Source organism: Mus caroli, unplaced genomic scaffold, assembly GCF_900094665.2.
Source record: "Mus caroli unplaced genomic scaffold, CAROLI_EIJ_v1.1 scaffold_10219_U2_1, whole genome shotgun sequence".
NCBI lineage: Eukaryota > Metazoa > Chordata > Mammalia > Rodentia > Muridae > Mus > Mus caroli.
In genome coordinates this window covers 23,976-48,195 of record NW_018391158.1, presented here as the reverse complement: position 1 = coordinate 48,195, position 24,220 = coordinate 23,976, and the positions used below count along the sequence as shown (strand labels likewise).

Here is a 24,220-nt window from a genome sequence, read left to right as displayed (position 1 = left end):
AGAGGGAAAGTGTTGATTGTGTACTGACAACAATTGGAAAATGAAAGCTGGCAGAAATGTGGTAAGGCAAGAAGTATTTGCTCCTTTGTACTTGGCAGCCAGCTTCCATTCTGACCACCTGTCCCTGGGTTTTTAATGGAGCACTTGGGCATATCGACAGCATTGGCCCAGTATTCTTCCCAGCAATATGACTGGAATCTTGGCTGTTAATACTTTCTAGAAACCAGATCATCTGGTGAGTCCTGTGTAGCCAAAACAAAAAGCTCTTTCCATACCATAGTGAGCAAAAGCAATTTTGACTTCTGTGGCTTCAGACAGGGTCATCTTGTGTTTCTTTTGCACATCAATGAAGCTAGAGCTGTTGAAAGAATGGGGTTCCTGTTGAATGGGGGTCCTGTTGCATTCTCTAAATGAGATAGGAAAATTTCCTGTCCTGAACTTTTATATTTTTTGAGACAGGAACATACTATATAGCTTTCTTTTTCTGTTCTGGAAATCTTTATGTAAAATAGGTGGCTCTAAAACTCACAGAGATTCCCCCACACCACTGTATCCTGCGTGCTAGGATTGTACACAGGTACTTGCCTAATTTAAATACGGGACAGCAGCAATAATAAAATCTTCTAATTTTTCAATATAGAATCATGTCAGTTTTGTGCTTTTATCATTTGGCATGGAGAGAATTGAATTGGAGGCACTGCCCTCCAATTCATCCATGGTGGATTATGAACTGGGAGCAAACCTCAAATCTAATCTTCAGAAAAAAAGTCTATGTTCTCATGGGAATGGGTAGCTTAAGGTGGGAATTTCATCTAGAATACTTCTGTGGAGAGATATCAGTTTGCTCTACGTGACACACCCTTGAAAATAAGCCACAGAGTGTGACTCTATAACGTTGCCTGCTTTCAGTGGATTCCTCACCTGCATTCCAGGCACAAGTCATGTGACCTCAACATGAAAACCCAGGACAATCTAAAGTGGCTAGCCAGTCTGATTGATGGAGTTTTTTTCATCTGAGCCAAGATGTCACACATGAGGACTAGGGTGGGTCACTGAGACAACTGGTGCCTGTATTATATTGTTGAAGGCAGTTTTCACTTCATGGTCACCAAGGTAAACAAGAGCATCCTGTTCTCTTGATCCAACACCCAGATATGGTCTAACCATCTGCTGATATCCATTCTCTAGCCTGGCTTTCATGGGTCCCACAGTGCTTTTCTGCTTATCAAACTACTTTCCATTGATATTTAAATCGCAGAAACTTGTTCATCCTCGCTGGGTAAGCCAGGGATGCAAGAATCTGGCTCTGAAACACCCAAAGGACTGTGCAGCACACTCTGGAGTGTCTGTAATGTGAGAGGTGAACTGTCTGCATCACTAAATGTTGTTGAACATCTCAAGGACACCACTGTCCTATTCCATGTCCTTACAGCTTTGTCATTGATGTTCAGGCTCCTAACCATCAAACTTATACACGAGTGAAAACAACCCATTTGTGTCTTTGGGGAAAGGCTTGTAACACATAGGCCATTCATCTTGATCTGTTTCTGAAAATGTCAAAATTTCAAAATTGAGGCTGGGCATGTGTTTGATTCCCTGTATCTGCTTCATATAAGTTTTTCATGAAGTTTTCTTTTTGATATTGTCTTATTCCATTGAAACAGACACATTAAATGTTTGCCATGGATGGATATGAAATTTTAAAAATCGGATTTCAAGTTGCCTGTACCCCAGAATTTCTTGCTTCTGTGTAAAATGAAGTAGTTGAGCTCAAGATGGACAGCAGAGGATGAGAAGCAGAGTTTGTGGAAGCAGCAGGAACTGTAGTAAGTTTTGAGGAATTAACAGGGCAGAAAACTACTGCCTTACAAGGTCCATTTCACATATCCTACTTCTTTGAAGGGATAAGCTTTATATATTGTGAAACACGGGATTGCCTGCTGTGGACTGAGAGAGCAGAATGAAGGAAGAGTCCTGCAGGAAATCCAGAGTACAGTGTGCATGTTTATCCAGAATAGAGGCTCTATAAATCACAGGAGGAGGTAAACCATCTACCCTGGGTTGCTCCACAGGGAACCACAGTTAATAAGGAAACATGGCCCAGGCCTGGCCTCTCACAGCATCCTTTCAGATGGCACTTTGAGCCAATAACATGTGCAATCTACCCAGGAATGTGTCAATTTTGTGGCCAAGCCTGTAGAGAAATACCACAGCAATACTCGTTTCTCTCATTCTCATCAGATTTCCTACATGAGGACAGAACAGCTCCATACCCTCCTTCCTCTAGGTCCCCTCCCTGCTGTTGTGTTTGCAGCCTGCCTTTAGTCCTGTATCCCTCCCATTACAGAAGTCATAGTCCATGCATTCTGGCTCAGTTTAATCTGTGTGCTAAGGAGCCTCAGTGTGCAGAGTTTTCTCAGAACCATATCTGTCTCCTAACAGGAGAGTACCTACAATCTGGAGGGAAATGGGCACAACTATACACAGAATACCTATATGCTGCCACACTTTGGAGGGTTCATAGGGCTTACTTAGCCTAGAACAGTGATTGTAGAAGATAAGCTCTTGAAATTTTGCCTAACTTCACACTGGTCTACTGGTCAGGAATCCTGATTCTGCCTAGGAAAGCCTTTCACACTCTTTCAGAAAGGGTCATTGACTATTTATAGAGTATAAAAAATGAATGGGAGAGGAGAAGGAGAGGGGGGAGAAGGGGAGTGGAGAGAGAGAGAGAGAGAGAGAGAGAGAGAGAGAGAGTCCCATTAAGGAATGGATAAAGAGGGAACCTGGAATAACTTAGTGTAAGTGATTCTCTGTCTGAAATTATTCAAGTAAGAAGGGTTTAAAGTAAAGAGGCTCAGGATCTTCACTTACAACTATGTCCTGACATTTTTTCTGCCACTGGGTGCCGTCACTGCATTTGTATTAAATTTCAGAGTCTAGATTATGAGAGATCCATCAAAGTAGCTGAAGAAGCCAACCAAGATGTATTAGTCATTTTTCCTTGGCCCATAACTGATCTGCTTCTTAGTTAGTGTCCACTAAGGTGCTCTTGATTCCTCACACACTTCACTTAAAGCAGGACCAAGGAAAAGGAGACTTGAGTAATGTAGCCATATCAAGGAATCTCAGGAGATACAGGACAAGTGATTGTTCGGCTACACCATGTGCAGTTGACTCCAAGTATGTGAATTTCACAGTGCAGAATTGATGCCCAAGAGGCCAGTAAAAATATATTGGGGACATTTTGTGTTACAGCCACTGGAGGGATCATGTTGCTTCCTTAACCCTATTACCCAAGAAAAGAGAAGTCAGCTTAATGGGGCCACACTCACAGACTCAGCACCTTACTTTCCACATAGCCTGCCTGATGGAGACACCCGGAGAGGTGCAGTCAACACTAGCTTTTGTACCAGAAGCTAGCCACACTTGACCCAAATATTGGCCAGTAATATTCATCTCCCAGAGAAGAAATCTGAGTCGCATATATGCTCAGTAACTTGCTCTCTTGGACAGAGCATGATTGTCTGGCACACTGTTTCAAATATATGACTCAGATATGATCACAAACACTGTATTCCCTTGTAGTCTTAGGGTCTACACTAGAGTCCAGATCTCTCACTGACCCTGCTTTCATCTGTCAAATCTGCAGGCTCTGTTAGACAAGTTCTGTGGTGGAGGATCATTTTCACCATCTATGCATTCTGACTCATCTAGGCAAGTGTTAAACAAGGTGGTGTACAGAATGCACAGTGTCCAACCCAGACAGGTGGTTGGGAAACTGCTTCTCCTCCTGACTCCTAGAGCCTGTTCCTGGGACAGAACAGCAGCAGGGATCCAGGCTAGAGAATCCCTTCAGACAGAAATTCCTCAAGAGACCCATTGAGTTCATCCTCAGGTAGATCACTTAAGGAGAAAATGAATACCTGTTTCACAAGGTACTGAATTCCACCTAAAATAAACCTGCTCTTGTCTGAAAGGCAACAGGACTTGAGCTGGTGAAAGAATCTTTCTGGCAGCTTCATTGGAAAATAATCCTTCTCTTGTAGATGCCTGGCAACATCTTGAAACATGTACCCAGATAATTCCCGACATGAGGTTGTGCACACACAGCATTCGTGATGCTGCCTGAGGTGAGCATCTTTCACCTACACTTTCCATGAATGACTATCATATCATGCCTGAGCTCTAGAGGAGCTCAGAGACTTGCACACAACATCAGAAGGAGATGCTGTGGTAGACAATGAAATGTTTCTGTTCTACTGTCCAGCTACACATAACCACTCCAAATTGCTAATGATATCAGGTGACTCTATAGGTGGATCTCTTTGTGAAAGCCACCCAGTGGGTAGATAAACCTGATTCACTCCCCACCTTAGATACTTTGCATTTTGGCCATGAAATCTGCCTGAGCAAATAAAGAATATATCTTACCACAGACTTTCCATGTGAATGTGCATCCCTTTTGTGGCTCTAGATTTGTTTTCCTGAGAAGAGCAGTGGCCATGGACCCAAAATCACAGGCTCACTTACATGAAGACAGTGAAATTGAGGGCATCCTGTTGGACCATCTCTCTGCAACTTTGTTTAGATAATATTTACAAACAAAAAGCTTGAAATATTTCAGTAGAATTCCAAAATCATCTTTGAATTGGCATTCAGAACACTTTGACAGATGGCTGAGAGAAAAACAAATTGGCTTGAGCATTTGGGTATATCTAGTCACTGTTCTTTTTAATTTCTTTCAATAGTTTATTTTATTCACTTTACACTTCTATAACAGCCCCCCTCTTTCCTCTGCTCCCAGTCAGAGCCTTACTTATTCCTCGTCCTCCTATCCCATTGCCCTCTCCTCAGAGAAGGTGGAGCTCCCCTTAGATACCTTTTTTTCTTGGCAGCAGCCTGGGTTGTTTGAAAATTTCCATGGGATCATCTAGCCAGTAACTCAATTGAATGCAATGGAGTCCCAATACTAGAAGCTATGCCCGCTTACCAGAGATGGCCAGTTGAGTCTTCACAGTCCCAATTTCTAAGAGTCCTCATTAGGATCACTTTTATAAATTCCAGAAAGATTTCACTGCACCTCATTTCCACAACAAATATCTCCAAATTCCAATCTTCTTTCCCAGGGTTTGGCACTCTCTCTTTCCACCCCAACTTCACCAGTCATTCTCATAACCGCCCCCCTCCCAGAACTCCTATCCTCATCTGCTCCCATCCCCACCTGTCCCTGCTTTACATGTAAAAACTATTTTATTTCCCCCTCCCATGAAGATCCATATGTTCCCTTTCTAGGTGTCTGCTTAATCTAACCTCTCAGGGTCCAAAGATTGCAGCTTGGTTATCATTTCCTTTATGGCTAATATATGCATATACATGAATAAATATCATATGTATCTTTTTGGTTTTGGTTATGCCACTCAAGATGATTTTTTTCTAAGTGTATTCATTTGCCTGAAAATTTCATGATGTCATTCTTCTTTTAAACTGCTTAGGAATACTCCATTGTGTAAATATTTTCTGTTGTTTAATTGATTATTTTATTTATTTATATTTCTTTTTTTAGTTTTAAAGATTTATTTATTTTATTTATATGAGTACTCTGTAGTTATCTTCAAACACACCAGAAGAGGGTATCAGATCCTAATATAGAGATGTTTGTGAGCCACCATGTGGTTGCTGGGAATTTAACTCAGGACCTCTGGAAGAGTAGCCAGTGCTCTTAATCACTGAGCCATCTCTTCTACCTTTGTATTTCAATGTTGTCCACCTTCCTAGTTTCCCCTCCACAAACTGCTTGTCCCATACCATCTCTCCTTTGCCTCTATGAGGATATTATCCCGCCCCCAGTCCCCATTCTCACCTCACTTCTCTAATATCCCCTTAACCCTGGGGTTTCTAGCCTCCACATGACCAAGGGCCCCTCATGCCATTGGTGCCAGATAAAGCAATCTTCTGCTACATATGTAACTGGAGCCATGGTTCCCCCCATATGTACTCTTTGGTTGGGGTTTAGTTCCTGGGAGCTCTGGGTGGTCTCATTAGTTGATATTGTTTTTCTGATGGGAATTACAATCTCCTTCAGCTCCTCCAGTCCTTCTCCTATCTCTTCCATTGGGGTCCCTGGGTTCAGTCTGAGGGTTAGCTGTGAGGTTCTGCATCTGTATAGGTCAGGTTTTGGCAGAGCCTCTCAGGGCACAGCTATATCATACCTCTGTCAGCAAGCACTTCTTGGTACCAGCAAGAGTCTGGGTTTGGTGTCTGTAGGTGGGATGGATCCCTAGGTATGACATTTTCTTGAAGGCATTTCATTCAGTCTCTGCTCCATCTTTTGTCTCTGCATTTCCTTTATATAGGAACAATTCTGGGATAAAACGTTTGAAATGGGTGGGTGGCTCCATCCCTCAACTGGGGATCATGCCCATGGAGATGGTCTCTGCAGGTTCTATCTCCCCTTTGCTGGGTATTTCAGCTTATGTCCTCCCCATTGCATCCTGGAGACCTCTTGCTTACTGATCCAGTGACATCTAGGTGTCAGGTTTCTGGCTTGACCTAGGAGTTGCATCTACTAAGGTGCTGACTGTTGAAAATACTCCTGCTTGCCTTTTCATAAAACAGAGGGCTTATCCATGTCTCTCATTCCATGTAGATATTCCTAATAACATCCCTGAAAATGTTCAAGATTGACACTCCAGGATCCTTGCAGCATGCTGAGAAAGGAGCTCCCTTTCCTTGTCCAAAGGACATTTATTTTTTGTGGTGTTCTTGTGCATGACACAGATAGATGACAGCTTCCAAGTTGGACAACTCACAACTGCCCCAAAAGGTTAGTATGTGTCACATAGTGACCATTCATCTCAGGAAATGAACGCATGCCAAGTACACTTCAGAATCCTCTGAAAGAACACACAAAATGCCATTGGATCATCCATGTGTGAAAATGGAACTCTGATCACACTTACAGTCAGTCAACCTCATCATCAGTTACCCTCAGCCCATGGGTAACTATCTCAAACACATGAGACATTCAGTGTTCAGGACTGCCAGGCCATGACTCTCCAATACTCTGTATGTCAAAGTGGACCTTAGTAATGCATTACTATAGAGGAACACAGTCATTAGTTTGTGACCTCTCTCTGAATTGTTTGACTATTGGAAAGAGTTTAAGGGGTAAATGAAACTTCTTCACAGCTTGGTTCTTGAGTCTGTGGGACACTCCGTGGGAATGCATTAGTCTAAGTACCATGATGCAGAGAAACTGAGTTACATAAGTAACTTGCCCATTCCTTCTGAAAACAAAAGCTTTATACCCTTAGGCAATAAGTTCCAATTCAGTTCCTAGAAATATACCCATTGCAGCCCCTAAGACATAATAGATATGCCTTCCAAATACGGCAGTTAGCTCAATAACACCAAGGCTTTATCAGCTATGGGTTCTTTGCTCACAATAATTCTGTGTCTCCTTCAACCTGCAGACCCTATATTTAGATGCTAGCACATATCAAAATGTGTGTGTTTGTGTGTGTGTGTGTGTGCATTTATATATAGGAAATAAATGTGCATACATATATATTGTGGTTATTTGAATGTAATGGCCCCCATAGGCCCATAGGGAATGGTGCTGCTAGGAAGTGTGACCTTATCGGAATAGGTGTAGTCATGTTGGATGGAGAGTGTGACTGTGAAGGCAGTCTCAAGGTAGACCTAATGTTAGACACGGCCTCTCTGCTGTCTGTTGATCAAGATATAGAATTCTGCTTCCTGTAATGATGGTAATATATTGAACTATATATTATCTAAATAATGTCGAAAATTGTAAGCCAGCCAAAATTAAATATTTTTCTTTGCAAGATTTGCCTTAGTCAGGGTGTCTCTTCACAGGAATGGAAATCCAAACTAACACACACACACACACTCACACACAAATAATTTTTTCCTTAATTTTTAACTTCTCTTGAGTCCACCAAAAAAAATTACATTATGACTCCACTTATTTCTGTTTACTATACAGAGCTGCAACCAAGGATTTTAAACTTAGGAGCAATGAACATTAGTTCTGTGGACTAGAATAGATAGGTTCATGAAAAATATAAGGAGATGAGAATCTAGCCATGAAACCTACCCTGAAGCCCAATCTGACACCATGTCTATGGCAAAGGAGGAACTTTCTATAGAAAATGGTTGATAATAAAGTATGAAGAACTGAGCTTAGATTTACAAAAACCAAGTTAAACCCCGGCATGGCTCTTCAGTGTGCCAATAATCTGAATTTCACTGAGAAGGAAGCAGATCCCTCATGCTCTCCGTGCAGACAGTCTAATCTAATTGACAGTCCACATTCCAGGTAAGAGTGTGTCAAAACATATTGCAAGAAGTTTCAGGGAGGGACTTAACTGACCTCCTCAAACAGTAGCAAATACTCACAATGGCTTTTGAACACACATGAACTTATACACCAGGATATAGACATAGACACACACAGACATGACCACACACATGTATGCATGAGTACACATATACAGGGTCAAATTTTGGAGGTACTATGAAGAAGATGAAACAAAAAAAAAATCATTGGTTAATTTTCAGAAATGATCCTACTTGCGTTGTGTAGTGATCTAGTTCCCAGCCATCAATAACTATGTTTTTTCCTATAACATTCTAGTAAAATGCTCCTGAAAATCTCTGGCTTACTTTGACTCTCATCTCTTTAGATGTGTCTACAGAAGAGCAAGAAGTGGGGCTGAGGCCGCTAAGAACAGCATCACCTGTGCACACATCATTACATAGAATGCACAAAGTTTTTCAGAGCCTCTGGAAAGGAGTTACATGTCTTTGAATCTGACTGAGAGGGGAGTATGGATTTAGGAGTGGTGTTTCTGTTGCTCAAAGAGGAAGGTCCAGAGTTTTTAATGCTACCATCTCAGAAACAAGTGTAAAGAAGCTTTCTTCAGAACATCCAACAGATGATGCAAGCCTGGAAACTGGATACTATACCTCACAATATTCTACTAGTTCTTATTTGGTTTCTTGTTTATTGGTTTTCATATATCTTTAACAAGTAAGTTATTTATTTTTGTACTTTAGAAATAATCAAGTATGTTCAGATAAAATAGAGAAAGTAGCATATAAATGATTTCTCCTCCACTGTAATGTTTCATGTGAATATTTGGATACCCAGATGTTGTGGGATGTTCTGGGGCTAATTATACTTGATGTTAATTCTATTCTCCTGTGAGTTGTGTTTTCATTGGCAAGGCATATTTGGGTTGGAGATTTACTGCAACACCCAGATGTAACAAGGAAAGAAAATAACAGCTAAATGAATAGCCTGTTTGCGAGCTTGTCTCAGTCTTTCAAGATCACTGAAATATCTTAAAGTAGGTTAATTGTAGAAAACTCTGACAGGTCAAATGCCTGTCTCTACATGGAAATGATAGCAGCAGCAAGATGAACAATTAATAAATGGAACCTCATGAAACTGAAAGGCTTCTGTAAGATGAAAGACACTATCATTCTGACAAAGCAGCAAACAATAGACTAGGCAAAGATATTTTTTACCAACTACACATCCAATAGAGGATTAGTAGGCAAATTATAAGAAGAAATAAAGAAACTAGATATCAAAGTGGGAAAAAAACAAACAAAAAACTTAAAAATGGGATACAGATATAAACAGTAAATTCTCAAAAGAGGAAAGGAGAATATCTAAGAAACACTTACAGAAATGTTTAACATCTTTAGCCATCAGGGTCATGCAAATCAAGATAATTTTGAGATTTTACCTTACACACATCAGAATGACTGAGTAATTAGGGCTCCACCTCTGCTGCTTGAATCCCACCCCTCTATCTGCATGACCCTGAGCCATAATGATCTTGCAACAGCCCGTGTGGCAAGATCCACCAAGTCAGGACCACAGGCCACCACTTGGGTGACGCCAGGGCACATTTGCACAAGCAGTTCTTGTCTGAGGAGAATATGGCTACCCATTTCTCCTAACTCAGCCCACATAGTGGCCACTCCTACTGCAGTCCCACTGTGACTTTTCCCGAAGCCCTGTCACCACTCAGGAGCCCTTGCCCAGAGCTGAATCTCTGGTACTATCCTGGGAGCCTGATTCCTGATATCCTCAGGCTGCCGAGGTATGTGTGTTACTGTGTTTTTGTATGAATGTGTATGTTTGAGTGTGTCAGTGTTGGTGTCTACATGTGTGTCCATATATGCTTTTTCATGTATCTCTGTGTGTTCATTTCTCTGCATGTTAAGGACCTTCGGGTTTCTCCATGTTAAGAAGTGAGGCTGCCAATCCTTCATTCCCAGCTTCTAGAGGCCTTGATATCTGTGTGCCTTTGTCTCTGAGCTTCCAGTGTCAAGCAAGTCATTGCTATATGCTGAGGGACCCCACCTCTTCCACCTTTGCTATTGGAGATTATGATAAAAGCTTCTTTGGGAACCTTTATATTACATACCATAATTTATATTTGAAGAGGACAAAAATATGTAAAATAATAATTCCTCTGTTATCTAATTTTCTTTGTGCATATGGGTTCATTGATTGCAAAGGATTTTAAAATTTCAATGCAACATGCATACCCAAACTTAAAATGAGGGAGTTTTTAAAGAAAGATGATGGGATGTCTAGAGTGATACTAACTCCAATCCAGAGCAAGACATTGTGTTTTACAATCCTTCTCCTATTTAGAAGAGTGATAATTATTTCTTCATGATAAAATTGTCATGTAAATGAAAAGAAGAGGAAAACTTTGGAAAGACCTAACCTAGAAGGTCTGTTAGAAGTGTCAATGTTCCAAATCTAGTGAGATAGCTTACACCTCAGCATCAAGAAGCCTGAGACAGGAGTATTGAGAAACCAGTGCCACTCTTGGCTACATAGTGACTTATGAGGTATCCTGAGATATGTACAGATACATTGCACCACTCCCACTTCCCCCACCAAAAGAAGGAAAGAGGAGGAGATGGCAATAATCTATATTCCTGTACTGAAATTGACTACAGCACACCTCAGAGTTTCATGAAATATCTGCCCTCTCTGCTACATTGTAATTATAGCTGCTGCTTTCTTTGAAATATTTTCAAAAAGAACTGGTTCTCCATTTCTAAAATCACTGCCTGCATTGTAGAGAATCTAGCTGTCTATGCTTGTCTGTCTCCTTGAAAGATGGTATGAACCGACTTGGTACATCGTTCCTTCCTTCACTCCCTGGAGTGGCCAAGCTAGTTTTCTTTATTCGATTTCCAGCAATTTTTTTTTTACTGTTACACTTTCCATAAAGACTTTTCCCCTCCACTTGTCTGTGGCTCAAGTTATGTGAGAATTAAAAATAAGACAGTTATAAAGGTACTCAACCCAGCACTGGGACAGTAGCTGAACGTTACCTTGTCATCCCTCTGAGCAGCAGTAGTAGATGTTGTTAGTAACTGCAATAGTCCCTTACTCTTGAGTAATAGAGGCTCATTCTTCCTACCCTCCTTTTTGTGTGAAGATTTACAAGTCATCCGGCTATAGCAAACAACAGCAAGCAAGCAGTACAGGAAAGTGCATCTTGCCAAAAGACAAAGTCAAGTATAAGCATCTCAGAAGCTATTCATCATTAGTCATGAAGGTAATGGCAAACAAATCTATTGCGAAGGATGTTTAAGGCAGAAATACTACAGGTCAGTGACAAATAGAGTATGATACACTAATGGTAGACCACGGTAATGATACAGTCACTGTAGAAAAAGGCTGTGACAACCTCTTGAAAATGGAAACATATAATCTTACAACTCTACATTGCGTCATATATCAAAAACTCTGAACTTGAGAGCTTAAATATTTGTGCATCATGTTTTTACAGACATCATCCACTATAACAGGAAAAGGCCATTCTGGATGCCCTTGGATAAGCAAATGAATAAAGAAATCATAGTACAAGCAGACATGTGATAATAGTCAGCATTAATTAGGAAGGAAATCTGATGGCATGCCATTACAAAGCTTATTCTTAAGATCATTCAACTACATATAACAAACCATTCCCAAAAGGACAAAATCATTTTACTTTTCCGAAGCTTCTAGAATTCACGGGGATAGAAAGGAAAATGGTGGTGCCAGAGACCAGGGAGAAGAGACTTAACATTAATGGTCTCTTACTTTCCATCTAGGAAAGCAAAAAGTTTTTTGGAGGTAGAAGGTTATGGTGGGCATACAACAGCATGAACATTACTAATACCACGGAGCCATCCACTAATGAAAGTTAACAGTCATTTTTTCATGTCATGTATGCTTTATCACACAGTATTTTAAAATTTAAATTCTGTTCCTTTCACACAGAGAATGAACCTTCCACCCTGAGACACTGTGGCCCTTGTTAGCAATCAGGTATCTCAACAACCAGCCCAAAGGGATGCAGTGGCCAGTATGGAAGGTGAAACCAATGTCTAGATTCACATCCCTACTTCAGGATGCTTGTAGTAAGAATAGTAGAGTTTTGACCTTTCTTCTTCCCTGTCTCCTCAGAGACAATGTGGATCTAAGAGACAGTGGACTGCACAGAATAGAGATGTAGAGTGAGTTCCTTTTTCATATCAATTTTATCTCCACACAGAAATTAGGCCCCAAACCACTTGTTTAGGTACTTTGCTTCTGCAGCTGATTTGCATGTCTGAGTCACTTTACTGCTGGAAGCTACAGCCTCTGATTAGCACCTCAAAGCGACACAGAGGGAGGATAGGCAAAGCAGCCTTTGTCCTGTCTCTATGGGAATTGTATAGCTCTATGCTGAAGTCTCAGGGAGGAGAAATTATCTCTGCCCTTTGTACACTATGAGTTTGCACAGCCGACTTCCTAGGTGTTGTGTGACAAGACTTTTCGTCAGGAAATGCTACACACATGTCTACTCATACCCCAGAGAGGGAGCCTAAGAGAGACCAAAATATGGATGCCACTAAAGTCCAACTTGGTGAACTAATGTTTTCTTGAGGTTATTCAAAGCAGTAGGTAGGTTACTTACAGGAATGGAAATGACTCAAAGACAGCTGGATCATTAAAACCCATGAGTGATAACTCACACAAGCTGTGAACCTAAAGCACAGAACAAAGCAACATTCAACAGTCCAAAGAATGTCCTTTCCAAGGTACTCAGTGGTTCCCTTGGTCTAAACAAGTTCTAGGCAGCTCCACTGCTTTCCTCTTCTTCCAGGCAGCTGGTCTTCTCTCAGTCTTCTTTACATCCTGAATTGTCTGGGAGTAACTCCCTGGAACTTTGTTGTTCCACTGAGAGAGAGTGAATCTGGCTACCCTAATGAGTCTGGTCAGATTCTGGTTTTTTGAAGCTATTTTGGGTTGTTTACTTTCTTGCTTAAGGAGCTTCCCTGCAGATCACAATGTTTCTTTGTAGGAGGAAACTGTTACACAGTACTAGGGTGAGTGTAGTGTTGCTTTGTAGAAGATAACCTAGGACCGCCACCTTGCTAAACCAGAATAATTCCTAACTACATTGTAAATCTGATCCTTATACTCACATCTAAGTGTAACTATTACCTTCATCAAAGAAGCTGGGTTTTGTTGTTGTTCTTGTTGTTGTTGTCAGAAAACAACTGGACACAATAACTCAGAGATTAACAAATTATAGAAAGCCTAGTCCCAGTGTGTGCAACTGCCTCACAGCTCCTGATCTATGGCTCAGGGAAGATTATAGTAGAGATCTGCATAAACAAGATCTGAACTTAGCCATATCAAAAGACATGCTAATGAGGAAGGGGAGAAATCTCAATAGAGTCACATCCCTGGAAAAGTAACTACAGCCACCAAATGACTGCTGAGAGGCAAATTAGTCTATGAACTCAAAATTTGGTTGTCCAAGACAAAGTGGTCATCCCTAAGACCCTATACAAACAAGAAAAGTATATATCACATATACATACATAAACATACATACACACTGTATGTGCATACAGAAACATACATATGAGAGTTGGGACGCAAGGGAGAAGTTACAAGAAGGAAAATTGGGAGGGGCTGAAGAATAAGAAGGGAAAGAGGAAAGTGATGCATTTTAATTAAATTGTATAAGTAAAATAAAACATAAGACAAAAAAACCCTCTTATGTTTCATGTGCGCTGTCAAAAAAGTGAAATAAGAGTGAGGAGAATTGGGAATATGACAAGACGAAATATTTGCAATCACATCAGTTAGAAGACTGGTTTGAGGATTATATAATGGAGTCTTCAAGTTTGATAGTTAACGGCAAGCGGTCCTCTTTAAAAATAACTAAAAATACCAATCTTCTATATTTAATTTATGTGTGGGAGGGAGAAATGTCTCAAGGTATACAATAGAAGGAGAAAGGTGCTTAGATAGATTGACCTACTATTCACAAGCCAAAAAAAAAGTGCTGAGAAAAGTACACAGCAGTAATGAGGGTGACAGAGACTTTCTCTTCCTATTCATTATTCTGAGAATTTTCTTGCTGAGGAAAATTACTTGGCAGTCAACTATGATTCTGTTGCAAAGTGGTAGTTTCTCAGCCTCCCTTGGAACACATCAGTTCTACTGCTCTGATGCTTCAAGTCCTTAAGTTTCATATCATCTTCTCCAGCCCAAGTAACATGTGCCACCGAGTGAACATATTATCTGTCAAGACTACTGTAGTTAGCGACCCTGGCATGGACTTTCTGGGAGGAAGCAACCTACACAAAGAAAAACCAATATGAATAGGAAGCTAACTGGTAACAACTCTGATCATCTTCATGTCCAGCCCTGTGCTGTGGAATGCAGTTGTAATGCCAAAAATAATCCTTTAAGCCCTGCCTGCACAAGGACCAGCTAACTTCCTGGAGTGCCGGGGCTATAGTTCTTAGAATGGTCCTGACTAAAGCCCGTCCTTTAATATATAATAAAGTTTGCTTTATATTTGGCCCAAAACAGTGGACTTAGTTTTTCTAAGCAAATCTCGGGATGAACAGAATTATTTCAACACATGAGTTCCATAAGTTGATGGCTAATGGTTAAAGAAAAATGAAAGGCACAAAACTGAGTACACATGCTTTCATGGTGCTTCTTTTATAAGAATGCTACAATCTGGTTGAATTAGCTAGGGTTTCCATTGCTGTGATAAAACTAAGCAACTCGGAGTAGGAAGTTGATAGATTTACAAATCCTGAGTCAGAGTTCCTAAGGGAAGCCAATACAGGAATTCAAACTAGGTGTGAGCTGGAGGCAGGAGCTGATGCAGAGGCCCCTAAAGGAGTGCTGCTTTACAGAACTGCTTTTCCTGGCTTGATCATTTTGTGCTCTTATTGAGCCACATGCTCAGAGGTTATACAACCCACAATAGGCTGAGCTGTCCCACATCAATCACTAATTAAGAAAATGACCTACAAACTTGCCAACAGACATATCTTTTGGAGGCATTGTTTTGTTTTGCTTCTTTGTTTTGTTTTGTTTTCGAATTCAGAGTACTTTTTCCCAAATAACTCGAACTCGTGTAAAATTGACAATAAAGTAGCCAGGATACTGCCAAGCCTTGAAAGAATTATGAAATTGAGATTGTACTTTTGAGATTGTAAAAGCAGCCAGTCACAAAAGAACTTGAGTGACTGTACTTACAGGAAATGTGTAGAATTGTACAATCTATTTATAGGTATAAAGGAGACTTACAGGTGAGTCAGATGGAAGATGAAAGGATTACAGAGTGTGTGACAACCACAGGATGTCTTCTGGGGGAAGATGACAATGTTTTAACATGAATGGAGACAAAATCCTGTGAACATACTGAAAATCCTTCAACTGAACATTTTTTAAAAGTTTATTTTTTAGTGAATAATTTATTCACACAATACATTTTGATCATATTCTTTTCCTCCCCCCAAATACTCCCAGATTGTCTTGCAATTCATATTCTTTCCCTCTCTTAAAAAGAAAACAAAATAAAAATGTAAAAGCACACATTTAAAAAAAAATGGTGTTGTTTTTAGGTTTCAAACCTGGGACAGGTGGCTAAGATGCCTATTTAACATATTAAAGCAGATGCTAGCCACCATGGTCTCCCTGCATTCCTTAACCACTACCTGTTACAAAGTCTTCCTGAGTGTCAAAAATTAACTCCTACCCTAAACTTTCCAGCCCAGAGGACTGGGGTGCTCTTCCCTATATAATCCAGACATTTGGGTTACCCATCCCTCTTTGTACCTTTTCTGCCTCCTGGATGCTGCATGTTTTCCCCCTCTCCCTTCCCCTCCTACTTCTACTGTTTTAGGTTTTATAGGTACACCTTCTAAAATCACTAGGAAACACAATCTTCTCTGATCCTCTAGTTCTTACAAATTTTTTCTGCCCCTTGCTCAACAGTAGTCCCTGATCTAGCAATGTTATTATTATTATCATTATCATTATTATTATTATTCAGGATTGTTTTAGCTATCTTGGGCTTTTTGTTTCAATATGAATTGCAAAATTTCTGTGAAGAATTGTTTTGGAATTTTAATGGAGATTTCATTGAATCAATAGAGTGCTTTTGGTAAGATGCATTGTTTTATGTCATTAGTCCTGCTAATCCATAAGTACTGAAGGTCTTTCTGCCTTTTTTTTTTTTTTTTTTTTTTTTTTTTTTTGAGACATTGTTTCTCTGTGTAGCCTTGGCTGTCCTGGAACTCACTCGGTAGACCAGGCAGGCCTCAAACTCAGAAATCTGCCTGTCTCTGCCTCCCAAGTGCTGGGATTAAAGGTTGTGCCACCACTGCCTGGTGTCTTTCTGCCTTTTAATGTCTTCCTTTAACATTGTCATTTTACATATATTTCGCCTTCTTAGATATTTCTGAGGTTACTGTGAAAGTTATTATTTCCTTGATTTCTTTCTTAGTATCTTTCTCTTTTGTTTATCAGAAGGCTACTAATTTTTTGTGATAATTTTGTATCCTGATAATTTAATGAGTGAGCTTATCAACTATAGAATTTTGCTGGTAAAATCATTAGGATTGTATGTCTTCAAATGAAAATACTTTGGTGTCTGGTCATGGTGGTGCTTACTTTTAGTCCAAGTACTCAGTACGCAGAGGCAGGCAGATCTGTGTGAGTTCAAGGTCAACCTTGTCTACAGTGTGAGTTCCAGGACAGCCAGGGCCACACAGAGGAAACCCTGTCTGGAAAACGAACAAAACAAAGTAAAAAACAAAAAAGAATACCTTTGATTTTGCCTTTCCTCCTTGTATCTTATTGGTCTCCTACAACTATCGTTTTGCTTTAGCATTATATTGAACAGATATAGAAAGAGTACAAGGCATTCATACCTTGTCTTTCATTTTAGTGGAAATGCTTGGAGTTTCTTTTCATCTAAGTTGATGTTAGCTTTTGGCTTTTTATAAAATATCTTTATTATGTGGAGATATTTCTTCATATCCCTAGTTTCACTATGGCTTTTATCATGTAAAGATATTAGGGAACCACTGGAGCATGTGAGAGAGCCATCTTGTATCCTGGGTCCCTCAGAGCCCAGTCTGCGCAGGAGAGCCTGCAGACTGCAGAAGCAACATAGCTTCTGGGACAGGCCCAGTTTTGGGCCTTCATCTTCAGCTAGGAAGCAGATCTGAGCTCCAGACATCTGCACTCCTCCTCTGTCAGAAGAGAGGTGGCCTGCAGAGAGTACTCTGACCACTGAGATGCAGGAGAGAGTTGGACTCCCAGGAGTGCTGACAGAGGCTAATAAAATCATAGGAAGAACAAGCTCCAGCCAGAGACAGCTATAACAACTAATGCCAGAGATTACCAGATGGCGAAAGGCAAACATAAGAACCTTACTAACAGAGACCAAGACCTCGGACTATCATCAGAACCCAGCACTCCCACCTCATCCAGTCCTGGATACCCCAACACACCCAAAATCAAGACTCAGATTGTTAATCATATCTCATGATGGTGGTAGAGGATTTTAAGAAGGGCATTAATAACTCACTTAAAGAAATACAGGAGTGATCTTGGTTCCCGGATCCCTCAGAGACTAGTCTGCACAGGTGAGAGTGTGGCCTACAGAAGCTACACAGCTTCTGGGGGAGGCAGAATTGACACAGCAAACACATCAAAACAATCATCCATCATGACCAAGTAGGCTTCATCCCAGGGATGCAGGGATGGCTTGATATATAGAAATCCATCAACATAATCCACTATATAACCAAACTCAACGACATAAATCACATGATCATCTCGTTAGATGCTGAGAAAGCATTTGAAAAAATCCAAACCCATTCATGATAAAAGTCTTGGAAAGATCAAGAATTCAAGGCCCATACCTAAACATAATAAAAGCTATATACAGCAAACCAGTAGCCAATATCAAAGTAAATGGAGAGAAGCTGGAAGCAATCTCACTAAAATCAGGGACTAGACAANGCTGCCCACTTTCTCCCTACCTATTCAACATTGTACTTGAAGTCCTAGCCAGAGCAATTCAACAACATAAGGAGGTCAAGGGGATACAAATTGGAAAGGAAGAAGTCAAAATATCACTATTTGCAGATGATATGATAGTAGACTTAAGTGACCGGAAAAATTCCACCAGAGAACTCCTAAACCTGATAAACAGCTTCAGTGCAGTAGCTGGATATAAAATTAACTCAAACAAATCAGTGGCCTTTCTCTACACAAAGGATAAACCAGATGAGAAAGAAAATACAAAGACAATACCCTTCACAATAGTCACAAATAATATAAAATATCTTGGTGTGACTCTAACTAAGGAAGTAAAAGATTAGTATGATAAGAACTTCAAGTCTCTAAAGAAAGAAATTGAAGAAGATCTCAGATGATATAAAGATCCCCCACGCTCATGGATTGGCAGGGTTAATATAGTCAAAATGGCTATCCTGCCGAAAGCAATCTACAGATTCATTGCAATCCCCATCAAAATTCCAACTCGATTCTTCACTGAACTAGAAAGAGCAATTTGCAAATTCATCTAGAATAACAAAAAACCTAGGAGAGCAAAAACTATTCTCAACAATAAAAGAACCTCTGGTGGAATCACCATTTCTGACCTCAAGCTGTACTACAGAGCAATTGTGATAAAACTGCATGGTACTGGTACAGCGACAGACAGGTAGATCAATGGAATTGAATTGAAGACCCAGAAATGAATCCACACACCTATGGTCAATTGACCTTTGACGAGGGAGCTAAAACCGTCCAGTGGAAAAAAGACAGCATTTTCAACAAATAGTGCTGGCACAACTGGCAGTTATCATGTAGAATAATGTGAATTGATCCATTCTTATCTCCTTGTACAACGCTCAAGTCTAAGTGGACCAAAGAACTCCACATAAAACCAGAGATACTGAAACTTATAGAGGAGAAAGTGGTGAAAAGCCTCAAAGATATGGGCAAAGGGGAAAAATTCCTAAACAGCACAGCAATGGCTTGTGCTGTAAGATCAAGGATCAACAATGGGACCTCATAAAATTGCAAAGCTTCTATAAGGCAAAAGATACTGTCATTAAGACAAAAAGGACACCAACAGATTGGGAAAGAATTTTTAGCAATCCTAAATCTGATAGGGGACTAATATCCAATATATACAAAGAGCTCAAGAAGCTGGACTCCAGAAATTCAAAAAACCCCATTAAAAAATGGGACACAGGGCTAAACAAAGAATTCTCAACTGAGGAATATCAAAGGGCTGAGAAGCACCTGAAAAAAATGTTCAACATCCTTAATCATCAGGGAAATGCAAATCAAAACAACCCTGAGATTCCACATCACAAAAGGCAGAATGGCTAAGATCAAAAATTCAGGTGACAGCAGATGCTGGCAAGGATATGGAGAAAGAGGAACACTCCTGCATTGTTGGTGGGATTGCAAGCTGATACAAACACTCTGGAAATCAATTTTCCTCAGAAAATTGGGGATAGTACTACCTGAAGATCCAGCAATACCTCTCCTGGGCATATACCCAGAAGATGTTCCAACATGTAAGAAGGACACATGCTCCCTATGTTCATAGCAGCCTTATTTATAATAGCCAGAAGCTGGAAAGAACCCAGATGTCCCTCAACAGAGGAATGGATACAGAAAATGTGGTATATTTACACAATGGAGTACTACTCAGCTATTAAAATCAATGAAATTATGAAATTCTTAGGCAAATGAATAGATCTGGGGGATATCATCGTGAGTGAGGTAACCCAATCGCTAAAGAACTCACTTGATATGCACTCACTGATAAGTGGACATTAGCCCAGAAAGTTTGAATACCTAAGATACAATTCACAAAACACAAGAAAATCAAGAAGAACGAAGACCAATGTATGGATACTTCATTCCTCTTTAGAATAGCAAACAAAATACCCATGGAATGGGTTACAGATACAAAGTTTGGAGCTGAGACAAAAGGATGGACCATCCAGAGATTGCCCACTTGGGGATCTATCCCATCATCAGCCACCAAACTCAGACACTATTTCATATGCCAGCAAGATTTTGCTGAAAGGACCCTGATATAGCTGTCTCTTGTGAGGCTATACCAGTACCTGGCAAATACAGAAGTGGATGTTCCCTGTCACCTATTGGATGGAATACAGGGTCCCAAATGGAGGAGCTAGAGAAAGTACCCAAGGCACTGAGGGGGTCTGCAACCCTATAGGTGGAACAATAATATGATCAGTAACCCAAGAGCTCCTGTCTCTAGCTGCATACGTAGCAGAAGATGGCCTAGTCAGCAATCATTAGGAAGAGAGGCCCCTTGGTATTGTAGACTTTATATGCCCCAGTACAGGGGAACACCAGGGTCAAGAAGTGGGAGTTGCAGGGTAGGGGAGCAGGATAGGGGCAGGGTATAGGGGACTTTTGGGATAGCATTTGAAGTGTAAATGAAGAAAATATCTAATAAGAAATTTTGAAAAAGGTATTGGATTGTGTCAAAGGCTTTTTCATCATTTAATGAAATGATCGTGTATGTTTTTTTCTTCTAGTTTGTTTATAAGGTAAATTCTGTTTACTGATTAACATACATTGAAACATCCCTGCATCTTTGGAATGAAGCCAATTTAATCACAATGGATAATATTTTTGTTGTGTTTTTTGCATTCAGTTTTGGAATATTTTATTGAGAAATCTTGCATCTACATTCTTAAGGTCTGTAATTGGTTGAGTTCTTTGGTTTGGGTATCAGGGTAATAGTGGCTTATGATTTTTTTTTTTTAGCATCACCCATCTGTCAATTTTTATTAATTCTTTTTTTCTTTTTAAGTATTTTTAATTAGGTATTTTCCTCATTTACATTTCCAATGCTATCCCAAAAGTCCCCCATACTCTCCCCCCCACTCCCTACCCACCCACTCCCACTTTTTGGCCCTGGCGTTCCCCTGTACTGGGGCATATAAAGTTTGCATGACCAATGGGCCTCTCTTTCCAGTGATGGCCGACTAGGCCATCTTTTGATACATATGCAGCTAGAGACACAAGCTCCGGTGGGGTACTGGTTAGTTCATGTTGTTGCTCCACCTATATGACTGCAGATCCCTTTAGCTCCTTAGGTACTTTCTCTAGCTCCTCCATTGGGGGCCCTGTGTTCCATCCAATAAGTGACTGTGAGCATCCACTTCTGTGTTTGTTAGGCCCCAGCATCGTCTCACAAGAGACAGCTATATNTGGGTCCTTTCAGCAAAATCTTGCTAGTGTATGCAATGGTGTCAGCGTTTGGAGGCTGATTATGGGATGGATCCCTGGATATGGTAGTCCAGGGTGTGATCGTGATTGGGTTACCTCATTTATGTCTTTCTTAAAATCCTCTATCACCATCATGAGATATGATTTTAAATTCAAATCTTGCTTTTCTGGTATGTTTGGGTAGCCTGGACTTGCTGTGGTGGGAGTACTGTGTTCTCATGATAGTAGTCTTGGTTTCTGTTGTTAAGATTCTTACGTTTGCCTTTTGGCATCTGGTAATCTCTGGTGTTAGATGTTCTTGCTCTCCCTGGCTACAGCTTGTTCCTCCTGTTGGTCTGTAAGCCTGGGTCAGCACTCCTGGGAGACTAGCTCTCTCCTGGCAAGACCAGTGCACAGAGGGCTATGGAACAACCCCACATCCTGAGTGCAAATGGAAGTAAGAAGGACCCTGTCCCATCTGCTCTGCTGCTTATGCAGCCTGTGCATTCCTGGCTAGTCCCACCTTAGACAGTCACCCAAGAGAAAATGGTAATCTCACCTGAGTCTCCATTCCTTTTTTTAAGATGACAAATATGTCATCTTCCAGACAAACACAGATTTATGCTCTGTGTTCAGACCTTCTGAAGGTCTGAATTATCTGCCTCATCTCCACAGGGTTCACTGGGCACAGCTGCAGTGACTGGAGAAGGCTGCTCTCAGCACATCCTCTCCTTTTTTTTTTTTTCTACTTTGCAGTGCCTCTTCACTCTGGTCTGAAAGGAGAGTGAAGCATTCTCTTTAATGAAGCAATTCTTATAACAACCACTTCTGTGCTGCCGTCTCTGAAATTTTAATCAAGCCATGCTTCTTTCCTTGTCAAACTTCTCAGTACTATTTTTTACTTGCCTACTTTCACTATGGAACTGAAAAACAGCCACGAGCAATAAAAATAACATGGCTCTATCTAGTCTTGAGATTTCTATGCTAAACATATTAGGCCCTGATTTGTGAACGCAGTCTCACTCAAATTCTTAGTACGTGAGCAGGATGTTGACAGATTCTTCACCAAAATGTCATATAATAACCACTAGCCCAGCTCTCAATACAGCAGTTCCTAAATCTCACTAGCCGAGCCTCCATTATCTGCTCTTTTCTTGGCATTTCTTGTCTTCCAAATTCCCACCAGAATGGTCCATTAAGTTCTGCTTATGCCATTTTAGGGATTTTCTAGCTTGAATTTCAAATTTCAGCTCATATGATAAATATCTCAGGAAGCTTGAGGCAAGTGAATGTATTGCATCTATAGGCAGGAAGCTGAGACCAGTGCTAATGCTCTGCTCACCGTTTTCTATGTAGTCTAACTCTACACTGGGCTGCCTATGTTCTGTAGTTCAGCCTTTCTGGAAACACCATTATACCTAGAGGAACTTCACAGAATGCCCTCCTGATGTACATTTATAGTTAAATGTCACTCATTACCAGTCATGCTTCAAGTTTTTATAAGTGCTTCTGCTCCTTGTTGACAAGCTTTCTGATTATTCATGTAAGAGAATATTTACTATTTTCTGTGGCTCAGAATCCAGATTCTAATGTGCCACCTAAGAGCATGATTTCATGCCAATCCTTGAAGCAACTCAGGACTAACACTCTTAGCTTTGCAGTGGCATTACTTGAAAACCCTGATTCCTAGATTAAAGGAAATATCTCAGGGAGAGTCTACATCTTTATTTTTCCCCTTGCACCAGTTTAACTAAATGATTAAAAGAGCAAGTCCCTATAAGGGTTGTAAACAGAAGTGCAAAAATTATAAATCATGAATCAGAAAGGATTTTATAGAAGAAACATCACTGAAGAGAACCAAAGAGAAGGTTTGGCTCTGACTGGAAGAAGGGTAAAAAACCTGCTCTGTGTTCGTGACTGGCTTTGGCTTAATATACAAATTTGGTTATCTTTGGCTTTAAGCTCATGATCCTCAAAATGATAGAGTGAATTCCTTGACATTCCCATAAAAAGACTTCAGGTTTGGATGTTGAGAGGGACACAGAGAGGAGTTCCCTCAGAGATGGAGGGCTTGTTAGGAAAATTCTTTTTTGTTTAATTAGGTATTTATTTCATTTACATTTGCAATGCTATCCCAAAAGTCCCCCACATGCTCCGAAACCCACTCCCCCACCCACCCACTCCCACTTCTTGGCCCTGGCATTCCCCTGTACTGAGGCATATAAAGTTTGCATGACCAATGGGCCTCTCTTTCCACTGATGGCCAACTAGGCCAACTTCTGATACATATGCAGCTAGAGACACAAGCTCCGGTGGGGTACTGGTTAGTTCATGTTGTTGCTCCACCTATATGACTGCAGATCCCTTTAGCTCCTTAGGTACTTTCTCTAGCTCCTCCATTTGGGGCCCTGTGATCCATCCAATAGCTGACTGTGAGCATCCACTTCTGTGGTTGCTAGGCCCCGGCATAGTCTCACAAGAGACAGCTCTATCTGGGTCCTTTCAGCAAAATGTTGCTAGTGTATGCAATGGTGTCAGCGTTTAGAGGCTGATTATGGGATGGATCCCTGGATATGGCAGTCT

At 40.6% G+C, this 24,220-nt stretch overlaps 1 long non-coding RNA gene across 1 annotated transcript; it reads left to right on the top strand.

The window, feature by feature from the left end:
- The first annotated feature begins 1,712 nt into the window (after nt 1-1,712).
- LOC110289043 lies at nt 1,713-8,842 on the top strand. The gene is made up of 4 exons (XR_002377320.1): nt 1,713-1,826; nt 4,050-4,133; nt 6,650-6,826; nt 8,712-8,842. It is a non-coding gene; the product is annotated as an uncharacterized LOC110289043 (long non-coding RNA).
- The last annotated feature ends 15,378 nt before the right edge of the window (nt 8,843-24,220 follow it).